Below are 21,422 nucleotides of genomic sequence, written 5' to 3'. Positions count from 1 at the left end.
CTTTCTTTCTCCCTTTCCTTTCCCTCAGTCATGTCTGTCCCGTCTGTAACAACTGAAAATAAAATAAATAATAACAACAAAGGTCGATCAAATGGACCAATACGGCAAGGCCATGATGATCAATTTGGCAAAGTAAATCCATTGGGTATCCTTGTTGGCACGGTGGTTAGCACTGTTGCCGCACAGCAAGAAGGTCCTGAGTTCAATTCCACCATCAGGCCGGGGTCTTTCTGTGTGGAGTTTGCATGTTCTCCCCGTGTTTGCGTGGGTTCCCTCCGGGTACTCCGGCTTCCTCCCACTGTCCAAAGACATGCAGCTTGTTGGGGACAGGTTAATTGGTTAATCCAAATTGCCACTAGGTGTGAATGTGTGATTGAAAGTGAGTGCGAATGGTTGTCTGTCTCTGTGTGTTGGCTCTGCGACAGACTGGCGACCTGTCCAGGGTGTACCCCGCCTCTCGCCCTATGACAGCTGGGATAGGCTCCAGCGCCCCCCGCGACCCTGAAAAAAAAGGATAAGCGGAAGCGAATGGATGGATGGATCCTTGTTGGTCCCCAGACAACAATTCTGACGGCTAAAGAACCAAATGGAACAGGCAAAAAAAAAGAAAAAGAATGACGCTCCAGGCGGTAACACACACTCCAGCCGTGTATTCCAGCCCTAACCATTCCAAATGGTTCCAATGTTTCCAAAGGCGTAACATACAGACGGGTTGGGTGGCTGAAAGCATAACATACCAATGATTTGTCACATAGCGTTGGTACGTTGCGTTCTGGGATGAGAACGTGTTGCATGAAAGTGTCGATCCAGCCTGACTTGTATCAACTGTTCAGACTGGTGGTGTCGGTGTAATAATGCAGGGTTTTTGTTGTTGGTACACTTGTTAGTTCCAGCTAAGCATCATTTAAATGCCACGGCCGACCTGAGTATTGTTGCTGACCAGGTCCATTTGTTACACACACCTTCTGATGGCTGCGTTCAGCAGGGTAATAGATCATTGTTTGTTTTCCAGTTTCCAGTATTAGTTAACTCTCTTGTGGTTACCTTCTGAGATGACTTGCCTATCTCGTCCTCACTGTTTCCACCTCAGTGTACATCGAGTCCTGTCTCATCTCTGTCTTAGTTGGATTTCCTGCATTGTGTTTCTGACCTTTTTCTCGAATGCCTACCTCTCTGCACCTTTTTGTTGTATTACTCTTTTGGAATGTATTGAATGGCTTTTTAAATTAAGTTTACTTTTTGATCATTTATTGTGATTTTGTTCTACTTTTGTATGAAGTCCTGTATAAACCTCAGTATATCCCTTTTATATTTTACAGAATTGCTTTTAAAACATATCAAGTCAGTCAGAAACTATGACTCACTATAGAGGAGAAAATGATCAATAAGAAATGGTCGATTATTCTCACCTGTGTTCTTCTTTGGTATAGATGCTCTATCCTTATATAGGGCGACCATGGTTCAGGGGGTTGGGAAGTGGGGCTGGGTATCGTCACTGATTTCTAGAATCGATTCGATTCCGATTCACAAGGTCCCGAATCGATTCGATTCGATTTGAATCTGGGAAATTTTGCCTCAGTCAGAAATATTATAATTCTGATCACGTATCAGTACATTTCCATATTTTTATATCTATACAAAGAAAGCTGACACTTGCGAGACTTTATCAAAGGTGTGAGCACCACAGCAGATGCCTTTGTGTCAAAGTAGCTGAGGATAAAACACAGAGAAACATGAAGGTGATTTTCCTGGCCTGTGATTTTATAGCAGATAACCTGAAAAATATTCTGCAGTAGATCAAAAATGAAAGAAAGTCATTAATCAACATATGAATATTACCTGATGCTGCTGAAGTGAAGCAGAGCAAAGTTACAGGGGTTTTATTAGAGACACAGCTAAGCGTTTTGCAATTCTGCATAATTTTAAAAAGTTTACATTTGTTCAGTAGCCTATTGAACAACAGAAATGAGGCTTTCTTTTCGGAAGTAAGTAAAAGAAAAACACAGCAGCCGACAGCGCTGTAAACAAGGAAACTGTTCTTGAAGTATACAGAGAAAGAGAGAGAGAGAGAGAGCTGTGCATGAAGTGTGATTTTATCGTGGTAAAAGCAAAACAGCAAAACTAAGAGTGAATTCATGACGATGTTTACGTGAAGCGAAATGTGAAGCGTAGTTTGGATCTTCTTTTGCTGCTGGTTCAGTCAATATTGTTTGGAGAGAGATAAAACCTGCAGCTTCAGAATCGAGCGCAAAAAGGACGTAAACACAAAGCTCGGACCCGCCGACGGATCAGAATCAGTGAGCTGTTGGCTTTAAGCCCCGACCGAGTCCGTGCCGTCGGGTGAGAAAGGCCACATCTCACTTATTCTGATGCGTCGGCGGGTCTGAACTTTGAGTTTACGTCTTTGTGCAGAATCCATGCTCCTGCTCTCATTTACTGTTTTAGCTGTTTGGTGGTTGTTGAAATTTTGTGATGTTTAATTTGAGATTCTGGGTTAATCGATTCAGGATTTTAATGAATTGATTTTACGTTATCCAAGCAAGAATCGATTTTAATCGATAAATCAATAATCAAAACCCACCCCTATTGGGAAGCTCATCTTGTAACCGGAAGGTTGCCGGTTCGATCCCCTGCTCTGTCTGTCTTGGTCGTTGTGTCTTTGGGCAAGACACTTCACCTACCGCCTACTGGTGTTGGCCAGAGGGGCCAATGGTGCGATATGGCAGCCTCGCCTCTGTCAGTCTGCCCCAGGGCAGCTGTGGCTACAACTGTAGCTGCCTCCACCAGTGTGTGAATGTGAGAGTGAATGAATAGTGGAATTGTAAAGCGCTTTGAGGGCCTCGAAAAGTGCTATATAAATGCAATCCATTATTATTATTATTACTTTGCAGGCCCAGCTGTTTCAGTGCTGATGTTGTGACACTTAGCACACTCGGACCACTCGGGTGTAATAAAACCAAATGACCAAATAAATGATGCTGTACAAGTTACATGACTTAAATGGCATTAGTCACCAAAGAGAATAATGGTGAAGGATGTGTATGCAGTAACTTCCTCCAATCAATGCATGAACCAAATAAATATGTTGTAGATCAATCAGCCTTTCCCACTGGGGTTCCTTTGTTTCAGACAACTGCTCTTTTACTTTCAGTCTTCTCACCTTCTCCAGTAATTTACTGACACCTTATATTACCATCACATTGGGGAAATCAGTGATAGGTCCTCGCATGATCAAGGATTTTGTGTCTGTGTGCAGTAACCTTGCAACCTTACAGTGGTTAAAATAGTTGCTCTAAAGATGTGGACCAGGTCTGCAACCACTCGCAGTCAGTTGTTGTCAAAGTGACTTTTGTGCATCAAGATGAGTTGATTCCCTGCGATAAAGAGATGTGTCTAAGAAAAGATGCGTTGATCAGCACAGATTGATCTGATTGCAGTGTGTTTTTGCAACACCGGTGGACGTGGAGGGCGTCTGGCTAATCAGCTGCTCACTGCAACTACTTGCAGTCAGTCTCTACCAGCTAAAAAAGTTCAGTGCTATCACCGGGCAACCACGTACTTTAGTTAATTACAAGGAGGTTGATGTCCTAATGTGACTGATTCATTAGTAGGAGCACTATTAGATATTTGTCTTAATGCCACCACCTCCTAATAATCATGGAACACTATGACATAATAATAATAATAATAATAATAATAATAATAATAATAATAATAATAATAATAATGGATTGGATTTATATAGCACTTTTCAAGGCACCCAAAGCGCTTTACAATTCACTATTCATTCACTCTCGCATTCACACACTGGTGGAGGCAGCTACGGTTGTAGCCACAGCTGTCCTGGGGCAGACTGACAGAAGCGAGGCTGCCATATCGCGCCATCGGCCCCTCTGGCCAACACCAGTAGGCGGTAGGGTAAAGTGTCTTGCCCAAGGACACAATGACCAGGACAGAGAGCCCGGGGATCGAACCGGCAACCTTCCGGTTACAGATGCGCGTAAACAAATCACTCAGATTTGTAGGAGATGATAACATAATACAACATGTACCACAGAAAAAATATCGTACAGAATAGTGATGTTGTTAGCTCTTCAGGTATCATCACCTCCTACAAATCTGAGTGATTTGTCAGTTAAACGTATAAATAGTCAGACACCGTAAGCTAGGCCAAATAGGTATATTTGACCTAGGTGCAGCAACGCCCCTCCCAACACACACACACACACACACACAAACTTTAATTTAAAATCGCATCCTGATAGTAAATGCTGTAGCCAACAGGTCCATTTCTGAGTACAGATCAAGGACTGGATCATGTTTTAGTAAAACTAAACTTTACACAAGCTACTAGAGACAACTATGAACAAATAGAGTCGATGAACTGCAGAGATATTTTTAACCCAAATACACAAGAATCTGCCACTAGTTGCACACAGAACTTACACACTGGGGTGCTACAAAATTCTTCCTCTAAATCACTTTAAGGCATCATGAGAATCACAAATGAGGACTGCATAGAGGATAATGAAGTAAATATTGGAGTTATGGACCCACAGCGCAGTCATTTGGCTGCAGAGTGTTTGGCTTCAAAGTATTTGGGTATTTTATTCACCAACTGCCTTTAATGGACCTCCATAACGAACCTGATGATGTCTGCTGCTTAACAAAATGTGGAACTGACAGTGCTCACTTATAGATGATATCTTTGTTCTTTGTTTTATGACTGTCCTCACAAGAAAAACAGCAGCTTTTACAAATGTGAAAGAATCTGCCATATAGTGCAGGAATTTACAGTAGCAGGTGGTTGAATAACTGACTCTAGTGAAAACATGAAGTAAGGTGCAGTGAGAGGCTTTTTTCTTTCTTTTTTTACTGTTTACAGTTTTAATGGGGCAGAAGCAAAGAGTGAGGAAAAGGTTTTCCTCACTCTGGTTATTTATTTTGACCACACAGGTCGGTGGTCAAAAAGTACAAAAGAAAAAGTCACTGGGAACTAAAAAAGTAACTGAAAGATGGGTTGTTGTCTTCTGGACTCTAGACACGTTGACGTTCAGTTTGGTGAATTAGCAAAGGGGGGGCTGTGGCTGCCGTGTTGGCACAGTTGTCATTTTACACATCCATATTCCTAACTTCTAACCTTGGATAAGTTTGGTAAGGTAGGCTAGTTAAGGTAAGTTGTGTTCCCTTCTACAGTCTTTTGTTTGTTGTTTGGCTGTGCCCACTCTGATGTTTTCTACCGCTAAAGAGAAATAAAACTATTCTGTATGGAACTGAAAACCTGAAGCTTGGAGCAGGGGAGTCACTTTTGTGTCGCGCTTCAGTTTCCCCAAGGCTGTGAAACCAGCATGCACATGAATGAGTTTTTACTTTTATTTGATGGACACTAAAGATTTTTCAGACAGGAAAGTGATGGAAGACACACAGCAAAGGCTCCTGGGTTTGAATCAAACCCAGGTTGCTATATTAAGCCTTGCAGCATATGATTGCCTCCTCAACCAGGTCATTAGCTGACCTGGTTGAGGAGGCAATCATTTATGCCCGGAAACGTTTTTTTTTTAATCCAGTGGATTATAACTGCTGTTTATTTGGGTATTTTGACATGAGCATCTGAGAGAACTGACTCACATGTACGGCCAGCCTCAAGTGGCCATTAGAGGAACTGCAGACGCTTTGCATTGACGCTTCTGTGTTTTCTTCATCTTGTAGCCCTGCAGTGTGGTAGTCAATGAACTCCATAGATGTGTTTCAGTCATCACTAACCTTAAAGAAAATATTTGGCACCTTAGCTGCTACATCCTCCAGTACCAGCCCAGCCGGTAGCTACCTATACCCTGGTTGGCGGTCGTTGGTTGGCAAAGGGCATGATGTTTTTCTATAAAACCTGGAGCATCTTTCGTGAGAGCACTTTGCGTGAACCAAGACACAGATGTAGGGCAAAGAAAGTAGAGCAGTTAGCTGTAAGATGCTCAAAGAACTGCCGTACAATCATGTAACAGTTCTGTAGCTTTTGCTATGACATGCAACATCTTTCACTTAAAGTAACCACATCTACTAACATATATCATCATCCTAGCGATAGATAAGCCAAGTAAGATGAACGCAGAAGTACAAAAACACATACAGTAGGTTGCAAAAGTGTTTGGGGCTTATAGAGAAATGAATTAAGGACCAATCAGGAGCCCTGAAGATAGGAAAGCATGCTACTTTGTCACAAGGGGCCACCACAGCAGGAAGCTCCATTTGATTTGGCAAATGTTTTGCAGCAGATACCCTTCCTGACACGACCACCAAGGGATTCACGTCTCCTCCTATGATCAAACTGGGGATCTTTTGCTTTTTACACTTTTGCACCTGACTAGACACAAACAGAGAAAACAAGAATAAATCAAAGCAAGAGCTGCTTGTTGTAAATTGGACTTGTAGTCCATTCACCTGTTCCTCAGGCGTATTAGGACCGGGGAGTAGAAAACCTCAGCAGCACTGACATTCTGATGGTGTTACTGGTGGAGCAGAGACACCCAATGGCAGCTTGCAGTACTGCGACTGCCTCAGACATCAGATCATCACTTTGACACAGATCCGCTGGGTTGAAGTTGAAGTTGTGGTGACTCAGGTAAACAAATACGATAATAACCACGTCTCTTCTGTATTGATGTAATTAACTTGCTGTAATCCAGCCTCTGATCAACTGTACGTGTTTGTGTGTGTCTATCAAATCCTGAGGCTCTTTGACCGTTATCAGAATTTTGATTCCAGTCCCGCCGTCTCAGTTCTCCACAGGCTTTGTCAGCCACTTGGGATTTGGAGCAGACAGTGTTGCTACGTAGATATCCAGACATCAGGACAGAGGGTGTTTCCCCTGGGAGATAAGGGAGCTTGATGGGTGACTGTATCACAGCATGGCAGGGGCCCGTTTCCAGCCGAGGATAAGACGTCGGGCTGCAAATCATTCTTCATCTGTGAAGCTGAAGGTCAAAAACTAAAGTTGTCTGGAGTCATGGAGGGAGATTTAATCAAAACGTGACTGAAATGCACAAATTGAAGGCTGTTGGTGCGCACTGCTCCACACCCTCTTCTTTGACAAAACAAAGACACACTGATTGTATTTGTGTTCATGTTATATCTTAGCATATATAGCACATACTGTATATATCTACATAGATATTTATTAGAATACCACCTCATTGAGGCGACTGTTGTGATTTGGTGCTATATAAAGAAAATTGAACTGAATTGACTTGAATTAGCACAGCATAAAATGACTTGGTGATTGCTTTTCTCATTTGCATGATGCAAAGTTTTGAATGTGAGGAGTAATATGAGCTTCATAAAGCAGAGAATTAATTGGAAAACGTTGCACTTAATTCCATCTATTTCTAGCAGGACCAGCATTGCCAGCTGGTGATCCAGACCAAAATACTTTAGCAGCAACTGAACACGATTTAGCCGACACTCCTGGTGCTTAGACAAAGTCAGGGTGTCATCAGAGTCAGGATCTCCTGTCTCCTGTTCTCATGTTGCTTTCAGAATACATAAAATTGGTGAACACTTTTTATCTAGCACAATTACCAAACTTGAACTTTATAAGCCTCTATAACCAACTGTTTGGTGATTAGACTCCGATGACCAATCATGGCAGAACAGAATTTCAACAGTGACGGGATTTGGGATGGAACCCCTGGGAGTCTAGAGGCTGGTGCTGGTGCTGATGAAGATGGAGGCTTGGATGGAGCTCCAAGTGACCAGGGTGTAGCAGAGATGTTGAGGAGGGGGGTTGCATGAATGCGAGTCTGAAAGGCAGAATGAGAGAAGACCAGTGAGATTTAAAGTACACAGGATTGAGGCTGATTGGCTCAAAGAAGATAAGCAAGATGATGATTGGAGCAGAGCAATGATGTCAGCACTGAGGTCGACAGCGTGGGAAAGTGGAAGTGATTGCAAGGAACAGACTAGCAGCTGAACAACCAGGAAAGGGGGCTGAGGAGTTATTATAGATCCTCCTTATTGAACTTAGTCAGAAGCTTCATTATACTAGTGCTGTTTAACAGGGCATTGAACACTAAGCTAAAATGGGAAAGTAGGAAACTAACCTACTAAACACTAGCATTTTAGGGCTCTATTTAAATCTGCACACAGCTTTAAGAAGCTTCTGCAATGGTGTCACATTCAGAACTGAAAACAATATCAGTTTTGCATTAAAATGGCATTCATTGTTCCGCTTTGTTGCAAGCCCAAACTCTGATTCTTTAAAGACACATTCTTTTTTGAATACACGTACATGTGTGCAGAAATCCGATCGTGATTGCCTTTTCTAAACACCAAAACCTCCCTAAACCCTCAGCCCGGGGACAAAGCTGATATTTGGATTTTATTGTGCTGATTCTCTCAGCTCTGTGCCTGCTAGATTTATTGGGATGTTTCACCACTCGTTACACTGTGGATTCACACTTCCAAGGACATAAAAAGACAGAGTTGGTAATGATACATCCCTTGTATTGCAGCGAGCTGACAAGAAGGAGATTTCACCCTCTTTCCAGTTCTGATGCAATGCCTTATTCATTACAAGCCTATTGCAGCTGTCAGATGGTCTCTCATTCCTTTTTATTTCTTAGTCCCCTCAGGGTAATGTACATCTGATATCAAGTTAAATTAATTTTTTTTCTCATAGGCCGACTGTTTGCCGTGTTGTGGCGATGCCTTTCATGCGTTAAAATGGTAAAGCTCCCTCTGGAAGTAGGTGGGTGCCGATAGAAACTACTCCCCGGCGTTTCCCTCATGCCTGGTGTTGACTTTGGCTCGTTTTTCACTCTTTCATCCTCCCTCTCTGGTACATGGCGTGTCCCCCATTCTTCCACCCTCATCTCTGTTTGTTCTGATAACGAGCATCGAGGCGCACACGGCCTGCCCACAGAGAGAGCGGTGGAGAGAGTGGAGCTGAGAGAGAACGCTCTGTTTTTCATAGGAGACTCCTTGTGTTCCACTTTTGCCGTAATGGCCTATTTGTGTACGGCAATCTCACTCCAACACCTCGCCTCTGATGCCTGGTTTATTTTAAACAATGCAGCGTATGTTTCCCCAGACGTAATTATGCAGGCATGTGGGCTTGCGTATGTGCATTTGTCTTAATGCCTTCATGTGCATGTTTGTGTGTCTTTTTCCAACTATGTGGGAGGCCCACTCCCGCGCCTCTCATCTGTCAGCTCAGCAGGGTTGCTATGGGAACGACAGAGGGCCGACAAAAGTAATGATGATGCTCGATTTGTTGCGAGGTGACCTTGAAAAAGCAGCCTCGTCTGCAGGTGAGACACACCAGAGGCTTTATTTAAAAAAGGGTGAAGTTTTGGCTCTGAGCCACCCCCACCCATCTCTGCAACGCTCTGTGACAAGAATCTCTCACGGTCGTCCTTTCAGCCGTTTTACATCTCTGAACTTGTTGAATCTCTCAATGGCCCATCTAGGGTTAGGGGTATGGTTTTTAATTTAACAAACTGTAAACCAAAACCCATCCCTAACACTTGACAGGTTTCTGTTGAATGAACACGTGATCCATCCATCCGTCCGTCCGTCCGTCCGTCCATCCATCCATCCATCTGTCCATCCATCCATCCATCCAGCCATCCATCTGTCCATCCATCCGTCCATCCATCCATCCATCCAGCCATCCGTCCATCCATCCATCCATCCATCCATCCATCCATCCATCCAGCCATCGGTCCATCCATCCGTCCGTCCGTCCGTCCATCCATCCATCCATCCGTCCGTCCGTCCGTCCATCCGTCCGTCCGTCCATCCATCCATCCGTCCATCCATCCAGCCATCCGTCCATCCATCCGTCCGTCCGTCCGTCCGTCCATCCGTCCGTCCGTCCGTCCATCCGTCCGTCCGTCCATCCATCCATCCGTCCATCCATCCAGCCATCCATCCAGCCATCCGTCCATCCATCCGTCCGTCCGTCCGTCCGTCCATCCATCCATCCGTCCGTCCGTCCATCCATCCATCCATCCATCCATCCAGCCATCCATCCATCCATCCATCCATCCATCCAGCCATCCAACCATTCATCCATTTGAATGGAGGGCAGCAGGTGGCAGCATCACTTTATTTTGAAAGTAATATCTTCAATATTTACTTAGCATGTGGCCAAATCCTAAACCTAGCCCATGACAGGTTGCTGATCAATGGCCAAGAACAATGAATCAGAGTTTCTTGCTCACTTGTTTTCATCCAACCATCCATCCATTTGGATGTAGGGCTGCATTACTTGTACCCCAACCATAACTGTAGATGGTTGCCAGGAGTCTGGTGGTAAAAAGCTGCTGCAATGAGGCAAACCTTCTGTTTCAGATGCTTCTTCAAATATTCAGAGTTTTACACACGAGAGCTGCAGATCACCAAAGCGCTGGTGTTGACGCTCAGCTTTTAATCAGACGCTGATGGAGTGGCATGGAAGCCAGGTGGAGACTCTTTCTAGGAAATTAGTGCCATTAACTGATCAAGTAAAGTAGCCAAAATGCACTGCAGTAGCATCTGTATTCCCTAATGGAGAGAAACTGCTAATAACTGTGTGTGTGTGTAGGTGTGTTGGGTTGGGTGTCTGGAAAACGTCAAGAGTAACAAATGCTCATCTGTGTGCATTCAGGTCGGTGCTCATGCATGTGTGTGCCGGCTGGGGAAATGAAAAATTGAGGTCACAGGAGGTGCAGACCTACTTTGAGAGATTCCGGTTTGTTTGTTAGTGTCAAGCAACCACCATTTAACGCTGATCCCACCTCCTCATTGTCTGGTTCACATTGACCTCTATCACCTCCTTGTATACGTGTGTTTGTGCATGCGTGCACTCGTTATGACCACACCAATCAACCAAGGACCCACTATTGATTGTGCTGCTCTCTGTTCACCTTTCCACTTGTTTACTTGTTTTAGTGATTAGCCTGACCCTCAACAAGCTAAAGCTCATCACAGCTGCTTTCCAATGGAAATGGGGAGGAAGAAGTACTCTGGGTAGGAAGGTCGGGGGAGTCGTGAATAGAGAGAGGGGGTGAGTGAAGGAGAAGGTGAGGAAATGAGGAGCTGAGGGAAGGAGGCGTGAAATCCCATGATGGGCTCTGCTCAGCATCCTGAGGATTACAGCAGCATCCACCAGTGCAGGGTAAGGCAGCATTCCTGATATACACACCGTATATTTCAAAATGAAATATCCAGCAGTGGAAAGAAAACAGAAGTTCTTTTTATAAGATGATTATGGCACGAAAGTAAACAAAGGTTATGTTGGATTTATTTCACAAAAGAGATCAAATGAAAAAAAGATATAAGAGTGAAAAATGGTACCAAAATGATAGAAAACAGCATAATCATTGGATATTTTTACTGGGTTTAGACATCCCATTACTTTTGTCTGTTGTGATAGTCACTGTGTCTTGCCTTTTCATGATTTAGAGACATGACAAATTCTCTGATCAGTCATATTTGCAGCTTTTTCAAGACAAGGGTGAGCACAATTTAGCAATTTTGACAAAAAGACATTAAACAGTCAGTGTGTATTTCATATATAATTAATATTAATTTTGCTCCCTCAGTTATATGAAGCCGAACCGTCAGTACAGTGACCTGTCCTCACATCGGTCAACTTCACAGAAGGGAGTGAAGTAGAATTCCCTCCAAAAATCGAACACTTGAGTTTTTCTGTCGCGATATGCTGAGGCATTGGTTGGTTTTTGTCCACTATGCAAGATAATTCAGCTCAATTCGAGTTCTATTTATATAGCACCACAACAACAGTTACCTCAAGGCACTTTATATTGTAAACTAAAGACCCTACAATAATAGGCAGAAAATCCCTATAATGACACAAACAGCTATTAGCAAGCATTTGATGACAGTGGGAAGGAAAAACTCCTCTTTAACAGGATGCAGCTCCAGGCTCAAGGAGCAGCCATCTGCCTTGATTGTGGATTGAGGTGAACGTGACTCAAAGTGATATCCCGCATTGTCTGTGTCAGGCCACAACTGGGCTAATGTGATGCATCTAAATCTGACATTTTGAATGTTTTAGAAGGGTTTGTTTTACATTGATTTTGAATTGGCAGCACGGTTGCACTGTGGTTAGCACTGTTGCCACACAGCAAGAAGGTCCTGAGTTCAATTGCACCATCAGGCCACAGGGGTCTTTCTGTGTGGAGTTTGCATGTTCTCCCCACGTTTGCGTGAGTTCTCCCTGGGTATTCTGGCTTCCTCCCACTGTTCAAAGACATGCAGTTTGTGGGGATAGGTTAACTGATTAATCTAAATTGCCCATAGGTGTGAATGTGAGGACGAATGTTTGTCTGGCTGTGTGTGTTGGCCCTGCGACAGACTGGCGACCTGTCCAGGGTGTACCCCGCCTCTCGCCCTATGACAGCTGGGATAGGCTCCAGCACCCCCCACGACCCTGAAAAGGATAAGCAAATGGATGATCTTAAATTGAGAGTTGTGGACATGGATGCCCTCATTCTTATTGTAAAACCTAAAAATCTCAAAATGATTTCTTCCATCAAGAAGCCAATATTGAAGCACTTTTATATCCAACTAAAGAAATCTGCTAGTTAAAACCTCACTCTAGATGTTTAACATCTGTTTTGCGAAAAACTGCCATTTTTTATGTAATTTGGAGCTTGTGTAGTTAAATCCAATAAAACAGTGTCAAATTCTGTCATGAGAAACACAAACATTAACAGATTTACTAAGTAAATCTTAGAAAGTCTGTCAAATTTTCCATGTTGTGGACATAAAAACACATTATACCAAATTTTATTTTTGCTTTATTGTTGATTAACGATGCAAATGAACACTGATATAAAATTTTGCCAGCCTTTAGGTTGTAATGGTTTTGGGTTGTACTCATTGTTGTCTACAGAGACAACCAGAAAGGTTGATAAACCCCGGGTGATGCCAATCTTTAATGCATTCTGCTCTCAACAATTTAAATCCTCTGAGCAATAAATTAGGACACATCTTCTCTGTAGAATCCTTTTTGTTTCCACACTTCCACATCAAAGCGGTCTGAATGCTTAAGCAGAGTAGAAAAGCTACCATCCATCCATTTACAATTTTAACTCAACAGTGCATGAACACCACAGAGTTGAAAGACTGACTTCAAATTTCTCAAAGGGGACAATCTGAGACGCACTTGAAAACACAGTCAAGGTTAGCTGTTATTAAAACTCTAACCACCTTCTATAGCTTCAGTCACTTTTGTTTTTGCATCAAGTTTGAAAGAATGAAGCAGCCATGGCAGCATGGGTGTTATACTGATTTCCTCTGACAGCTTCTTCTCCTAATTTACAGGTCATGGCTAATGTCGTATTCAGACACATCCACCAGAACAAAACAAATAATTAAACATTATGGTAGCCAATATGCACTGACTTGATGCCCCTAAAGAAAACCTCTAAAGAAGAAATTGTCCAGTCATAGCTTAGTGCCAAACTACCTTCATTTGGAACTTAAACCAACATTTCTTTCAGTTACATGACAACCTTTTTTGTGGCGTTACTATAGGTTTAGATGAATTAATCATTGTCCTGCTCAGTAATTGATTCATGAAGGTTTTCACTCCATTGACATGGCTGATTCTGTTGTGGTACACTTCTGCTTTTGAACACATGCCATTGATTATGTATTGGTTTGTCAGGTATGTCACTGGGTCTGGGGGGCGGCTGTGGAGGTAGAGCAAGTCATCTGCTAAACAGGAAGGTTGGTGGTTCAATCGTTGGTGTGCCAAAAATCCTTCAGCGAGATAGTAACCCCAAGCTGCTCTCCAAAGCATCTGTTCATCCTGATTATGGAAGTGTGTGAACGATAGATGGCATGCCATTTCTTGGGGGCGATCGTGGTTCAAGAGTTGGGAGTTCGCCTTGTAATCGGAAGGTTGCCGATTCGAGCCCCGGCTCGGACAGTCTCGGTCGTTGTGTCCTTGGGCAAGACACTTCACCCGTTGCCTACTGGTGTTGGCCAGAAGGGCCGATGGTGCGATATGGCAGCCTCGCTTCTGTCAGTCTGCCCCATGGCAGCTGTGGCTACAACTGTAGCTGCCTCCACCAGTGTGTGAATGGGTGGATGACTGGGTGTGTAAAGTGCCCTGGGGTCCCTAGGTGGGACTAGTAAAAGCGCTATACAAATACAGGCCATTTACCATTTGTTTTTTCATTTAATGTATTTTTTTTGTATCCATGACCGTATGTATCTTTGTTGATCAACAAATGTATTGGCAAGCAGTCCACCTCATTACAACTACTCTAACATTGCAAACTAACAAGAGAAAAGATAATCCTTTATTAGCTCCACAGTGGAGGAGATTTCAAAAGAAATACAAAAAAGTACCAAGCAAGGTCATCAGTTGTTTCACTCATGCCTTTATAGATACATGTAGCCTGGTTTAAGTAAGTTAAAGTAGGATTTGGGAAGTTGGGGATCTCAAGATCATATATAATGTTAAAAAAAAAGGGCAAAGGACTCACTCAGAAATAAATCCAGCAGACTTTTCTAAACAAACTATAATCCTCTGGCTTATGTCAGAGCTCTGCTCTGAGATTCACTGATATTTGTGGACTGAATCAACTGAATTCAACAAGATATAAACAAATGTTACATGACTTATTCAGCTAATTTCTAATCTAACACTCAGTGAGTGAATGTAATCAGCATCCAATATCTAATTTGAAGGAAAAATAAACATTTCCAGTTCAGAAGATTTCACTTTCCACGAAGTTCTTACCTTTGAAAATAATATCTCATCTTCCTCTCCTGTAATCTCTACATCTTTCTCCATCTCCAAGGGTATCACAAGCTTTTGTGTCTCTGAGAAACACAGCAGCTGTACATTTAGCTGCTAAGACACAAACCACAGTAACTCTTTGTGTTTGGTGATATTTGATGAGCTGACTGAAAAGTTGCATTTGAATTTATGGCCCACGTCTCTGTTTTACACTGTTTATGCTTGCTCCTCTTTAGTATTGCTAGCTCAATGCTGAAGTTCAATGAATGCAACACATGAACCATGAATGGATCAAGAAATGAGAAGACAAAAATAAATGAGTTGAGCATGTGAGTGAGGTATGGGATGTAATTTTTTTTATTTCAGATGAGGTATCTCCATGCTATCGCTAGAAGTGATGTCAGGTTGCAGCTCATGGAGGGTTTACTCACGCCCTATTATGGAATAATCTGTCAGTAAGTTTTAAATACTCATTAACTGAAGGTTCCGATCACTTTAACCCATTCAGACGTCTCTTCTTCCTCATGTTAAGCAGATTAATTGGGTTTTTTTCTTAATTATAAAGATCATGGTTAAATCTGAGAGGGGCCCGCATTTGGTTAGCTTCTTCATGGCCTCAGTTGGTTTTTGCTCAATCATCTGGCTGTTTTAACAAAGGCTAGCTTGCAGTCTTTGATGTGTCTCAGGGATAAGGTGTTTCAAAAGAATGTTAGTAATCAAATGAAAGGACCAGGGCAGGTTAAAAACTGGTTATGGACAAATCAAGTGTGTGATCATGTATGAGTTGTATAGTTTTAATGTTTTATTTGGGAACAGAATGGTGTGTATGTGTAAGTTTGGTGATAGAGTTTTTATTATGAATGAATGATGAATTTTTATGAATTATTATGTCTATTTTGTATGCTTAAGGACAACAGATGGAAATTATATATAATTTATATAATATATAAATATATAAATATAAATATATATATATATATATATATATATATATATATATATATATATATATATATATATATATATATATATATATATATATATATATATATAAATATATATATAATCTGGTATGTTTACATTCATGTAATTTTTTTTTTACATTTATGTTCATTAACATGCACTGTCCTAAATAAATAAATAAATGTTGACATTTATGTTACAATCATGCTAGGAAAAATGTAGCTTGAAGACCATGACACAACCAAAATTACTGGAACCTCATACAACATGCAGTCACTGTCTTAGAAACAGTTGTTTCAAAGACAGTTGGAGAAATGTGGAGATTTTTATTTTGCATACCCAAGAGGACACAGAAGAACAAAGTCAAACTCAAGGCGAGCACTTATTGCTGAGATGTCCAGGAATATTAGGGAATGCAAACATCAAGAGAAGACTAGCAATACATGTCCAGGAATCACAGGGAAAACAGAACTAGGGAACAGAAGACTGAGACAATATATCTGCATATGAGTTGATGAGAGAGAAGAAACAGTTGGGGGACTACACGCAGCTAAAAACAATCTAGATAAGGAGCAGGGGGAAGTCAAGATACAGAGCAAACAAGCAAAATATAACAGGAAATACGAAGGAATAAACAAGATTGGCTTAACCAGGGGAGGACAGAGGTCGGCAAAGACGAGCGATAAACACAGAGACGAGACTAAAGGAATAAAATGAAAATGCAAAGGGAACTAATGAGATAAAACCTCAAAGTCATCAGAAAACTACGGACTGGATAAGAATCAATACAGAAGGAAATCTGACAAACAAAACTAGAAAATAAATCATAACAAAATAAACAAAGTTTCTGTACTTTTAAATTAAAGCAACAACTCCACCAATAGAAGGACTAAGGACTAACTCAATGCAAAAGATACCTAAAAAGCAAAGTTAAAGTGGCAAACTTTCAGTTCAGTTCATTTTTATTTCAAACATTTCAAACATGTGCCTTCACAATCATTACAAAATATCTTTCCATTATTTGTTTGAAAAGGAGAAGGCAGAAGTATATACTTATTTGTCCCTACCCCCTCAGTCAACTTAAATATATACAAGGGCCACTGAAGAGGTAACAAAGAATATAAGCAGGACTATATTACTAAGGAAAAACTCCATGACAGAAATGAAGGACTGCCTGGAGATCCTTTATAGTTGTGTTCAAAGCAACTTTGGTGCATCTACACAGAGGTAAAAAGGCAATAGGACAGATTCAGTCTGCTCTCAGACTATGATTAATGGGGTCAGGTTGGCAATTAAATGCAATCTGCTAGTGATAATGCAACAATTAACTGTGACAACTTAGTGAAAATTGCAAACATGTTGCCATCTGTTGTTTGTTACACAGAAATTCATATTAAGTATTTACGTTCACAATTCAACCAGAATCTCATGACTCTGAAACAGATACATGTTGTTATGAATTCCTCCACAATAGTGATGTAGTTGCTGCATGTCGCCAATTTAATTGCAAAATGACATTGGCGCTTGGCAACCAACTTGCAAACCTTCACCAGTCTGTCTGAGAGGGATTACAGTCAGTGCAAGTCAGACCGTAACTGTGTGGTGGACAGGTTACCTCTGAATAGCCTAGACAACTTCTGCAATCGCCTTGCACGATTGTTCCATGCTCAACTTCTGGGTAATCAGTTAGACCTCAACTATTTGCAGTTGTTTACTGAATGCAAAAAACATACAATGCCTACACCTGATGACCAGTGATCTTTTTCTTTGCTGCAAGGTTAGGGATGGGTATTGATAAGATTTTCACGATTCAGATTCCATTTTCGATTCTGTTTAACGATTTGATTCTTTATCGATTCTCTTATCGATTCTTTTTAAAAAAGGAGAACACTAAGGTCTAATAGCTTAGAACTTTGTTTTATATCTTCTCTTTGAACAAGATAGAAATTTAGGAGTAACATGGCCTTACAAACCCAACAGTGAGATCTTAAGAGATCCACAGCCTACGGCTCTTCAATGGGGTGTCACAGGGTCCCCAGGAAAAAAAATTGTAAATGTAAAATAATAAAATAAATATTCTTCTGCAGCAATAACAAAGTATAACATCAATTATTCTGTAGCAATTACACAAGAATATCCAGTAATGTCCCTGCCTACAATTAAACACATTCACTTACCGAAAATCATCTGCTGTGGCAAATGGGTGCAAACCTTTGACCACAAACTGAGTCTCTGCTCGGTGACATTCGTCTATCCTGGCCTGAAAGGAGATGCTAACGGTAGACTGCAGTGAGAACTGCCAGCATCTGAGCCAGACTCTGTCTGTCTCTCTCATCATGGTCACCTAAATGCACAGTAATGGCAGGTTTTGTAATAAGGCAGATCGCGCTAACATAATCTGCACTGTTAGTTGATTATTTACCTGCCGTATTAACGGGAGAGGACGTGCAAACGTTACCGCTGCTGCTGGGTTGAGATTCAGGAGTCCGGAGCGGAATTAAAAACACGACATTCATTTAAGGTCATCGTGTGTTTTGTGACCAAATGCTTTTGCATATTCGTAGTGTTTCCTCCCTTAAATGAAATATCTACTTTGCAAGTATTGCAAGTTGCCCTGTTGTCATCCATTCTCGTAAAGTAAAACCAAACTTTTGAGCATTTGAGCCGCTTAGGCGCCGTGTTTCCTGCCAGGTAAATGACGCTCCGCAACGTGGTGACGTCATTCGGGGCGACTGGAATCGATAAGGGAATCGTTTGCAAAAATGGTAAACAATTCCAAGGAATTGAAACACTGGGAACCGGTTTTCGATACCCATCCCTATGCAAGGTCACTGTCACTGCCTATTTTTGTTCTAGTAACTGAGCCATGAAGCAAAGCTTCTTGCACTACCCTGTCAATAAATGTGGATCATAATCAGGCAAGAAATTATTTTATCCTCAGGTTAGTATTAGAGCATGTTGAAGGATTTCTACTCTGCCAACCTACCCCTAGTTTTATTAAATGCATATGCAGAAGAACGGAGAGCATAGCAGTTTCAATTGTGAACGCTGCAGGACAGCTGTTGTACTGAAACAACAGAAATACAGTCTGACAGCATAATCCTGACTCAAGTTCCACTCAATAGAACTTGTCACAGCAGGAAAGGCTCAGGTGTAATGGATCACTTTAACAATGACTGGCTTCCATTAAGTGTCGCATTAATCGGTGTCAGTCACCGAGCATGCACAATATACAACAGAAGACTGGAAAGGGCTCATCTAACTGGAATGCTGCCTTCAATATTGACATCAGTAATGATGGCTGTGCCTTTAATGCCACCTCATGTGAAACTATTTGATGTGAAAAAGGTCTATTATACTTCAGGCTATGGGACAACTGTGTTTTTTTTGTTGGTATTCAATACAACAAATCATTTATTCTTATTTAATTTCACAGTTTTTCGGAAATGTTACAAAAGGTCTGATCTTGGTAGAATCGAGACAAAGCACCAAACTTTCAGCATACTTCACTTCAGAGCTCTTGCCACAAAAACATGTCAGTTAAAAAATGTTTTCAGGCTAGAAAATGTTGACAAGCTGTACACCGTGTCCAGTCTGCAGAGCACTCACTGATACTTCACTGTTCACTTTCTATTTTGCGATTTACTTGTGATTCATCGCTTCTTGTGGGCAGATAGGGGACCTAAAATTTGAATTGGGCAACCACAGTGAATTTATAGCATCTCATTCAGCTGCAGTGAGGTGCTCTTCTCTGCTGGAGGACCTCTTTCAGAAGCGGGCCAATATATTTTACATAATTATCCTGTCTTTCCCAGCATTAGCAGAGAATATGATTACACCATGCATATTAAATGAAACCATGAAATGTAGAATATTGACTACCACTGTCAATTTCTAGGAAACAGAGACCAGGACACAACAAGAGATGCTAAGCAATCATCAGCACAACACATCATCAAGCTATTTCAGTGTGGAGTGTACTTACAGATGGCTGCAGGGCTGATTAGGATGCTTGATGAAGCATCTTGGTTATTTAACGGTACCCTTGATCATTTCTGCATGCTGGGAACATATGTGAGCTTTTCAGAGATGCTTCTGATTGACACTGGTATACACGCCAAGTGAGATTATTGCTGAGTATTATCTGCTGAATGGATTCAACTGTCCATTTAGGACAGATTTTCTTTTTTTAAATAAGTAAAACACCTGTTTTTAGGCCACTTGGGTCACATCCAGTATCGATAAAAAGACATGTGGCTGTTCAGCTTTTAAATACACAACTATGACTACGACTCTATGTTACCACCAAAGTCTAAAGACCCAGAAAATATGAAAAAACTTGGCTTTGTCTCGAAGGTCTTGAGTAATCAGCCCCCATCTTATCTTAAAGACCTCATAGTACCATGTCACTTTAATAGAGCACTTCACTCTCAGACTGCTGGTCTTTACTGGTGCTGGTTCTCAGGGTATGTAAAATAGGAACGGGAGGCAGAGGCTTCAGCTTTCAGGTCCCTCTTCTGTGGAACCAGCTCCCAGTTTGGATTTTGGAGACAAACTCTCGCTAAACTTAACTCTTCTTTTTGATATGGTTGGCTCAGGTGACGCTAAGTCCTCCCTTAGTTATGCTGCAATATAAAATAAAATTGAATTGAATTTTATAATGACAATAGACAATAACACCAGAGCCCCCCAATAGAGAGGCGTGAATTACATAACCTGTGTAACTGTACTGTCAAATTACAGTAAAGTTACATACATAATAAAATACCATAACTTGCTAGAAAATGCATATCCTATAAGATAGATAGATGTGTTACAGCATTATGATAAGGAATAATAATAGTACAATCCAGAATAAACGATATAGCCATTATATAACAGATCGTTCCACTGTTGCTATTTTGTTGCTGTTTTATATTTAGTGGATAAGGTGGTACACAGAAGCTTCTGGGTTTGAGTCCAGCAGCTGGCCGGGCTTTTCTCTGGGGAGTTGGGGTATCTCTATGGCATGCTAAATTGTTCTGGTGCACAGCCAACAAAGTTATTGTGACTATTAGCTTTTAAGCTTCTAAACAATTTCTTTTCCCATTAGATCTAGATCAAGTGGCTCAAAAAATATAATGCTTACTGTGAAAAAGTGGAAGATCAAACAGTGCCTTTCATATTTTATGTTGTCTGTGTTCTGATGTACGTCCCTCTTCTGTAACATCCCTTTCTGCTGTAAGTCATCCGCTACATTCATGTGGTCACCACATGATTCACAGGATTGATATATTGTGTAACCATATGATTACGAGCTATTACTAATAGGAAATGCAAAAGGGAGGAAGTAAGCGCTCAGCTTTTTGATGTTTGGCTCGCTCTACATCCAAGAGAATACATGTGTGCTGCTGAGCTGGATGTGCTACGATACAACCAAGCCAGTCATAACCGAGTGAATGTTGGTCTCTGCATTTGCTCTAGCTGGTTCTGACCAGTTCAGGATGTAGCCCATTTTGTTTTACTATTACCCAGTTATGATGTACTCTGAACACATGATCATGATGGTTTTTGATCAACAAAGTTAGCAGCGAACTGTTGTGCAGAGTGGAACGTTTTTCTGCTAAGGATGTGTTTGCATCACTCAGGGATTTCTATAAGCCTTATAAGCATAACTGACATGAATGACAGCTTGGCTCAGTGTCCACTGGATCTGTAAGTAAGT

This window comes from Neolamprologus multifasciatus, chromosome 5 (assembly GCF_963576455.1).
Source record: "Neolamprologus multifasciatus chromosome 5, fNeoMul1.2, whole genome shotgun sequence".
Lineage (NCBI taxonomy): Eukaryota > Metazoa > Chordata > Actinopteri > Cichliformes > Cichlidae > Neolamprologus > Neolamprologus multifasciatus.
The sequence above is the reverse complement of the archived record's forward strand: the minus strand, read 5'-3'. Positions refer to the sequence as shown.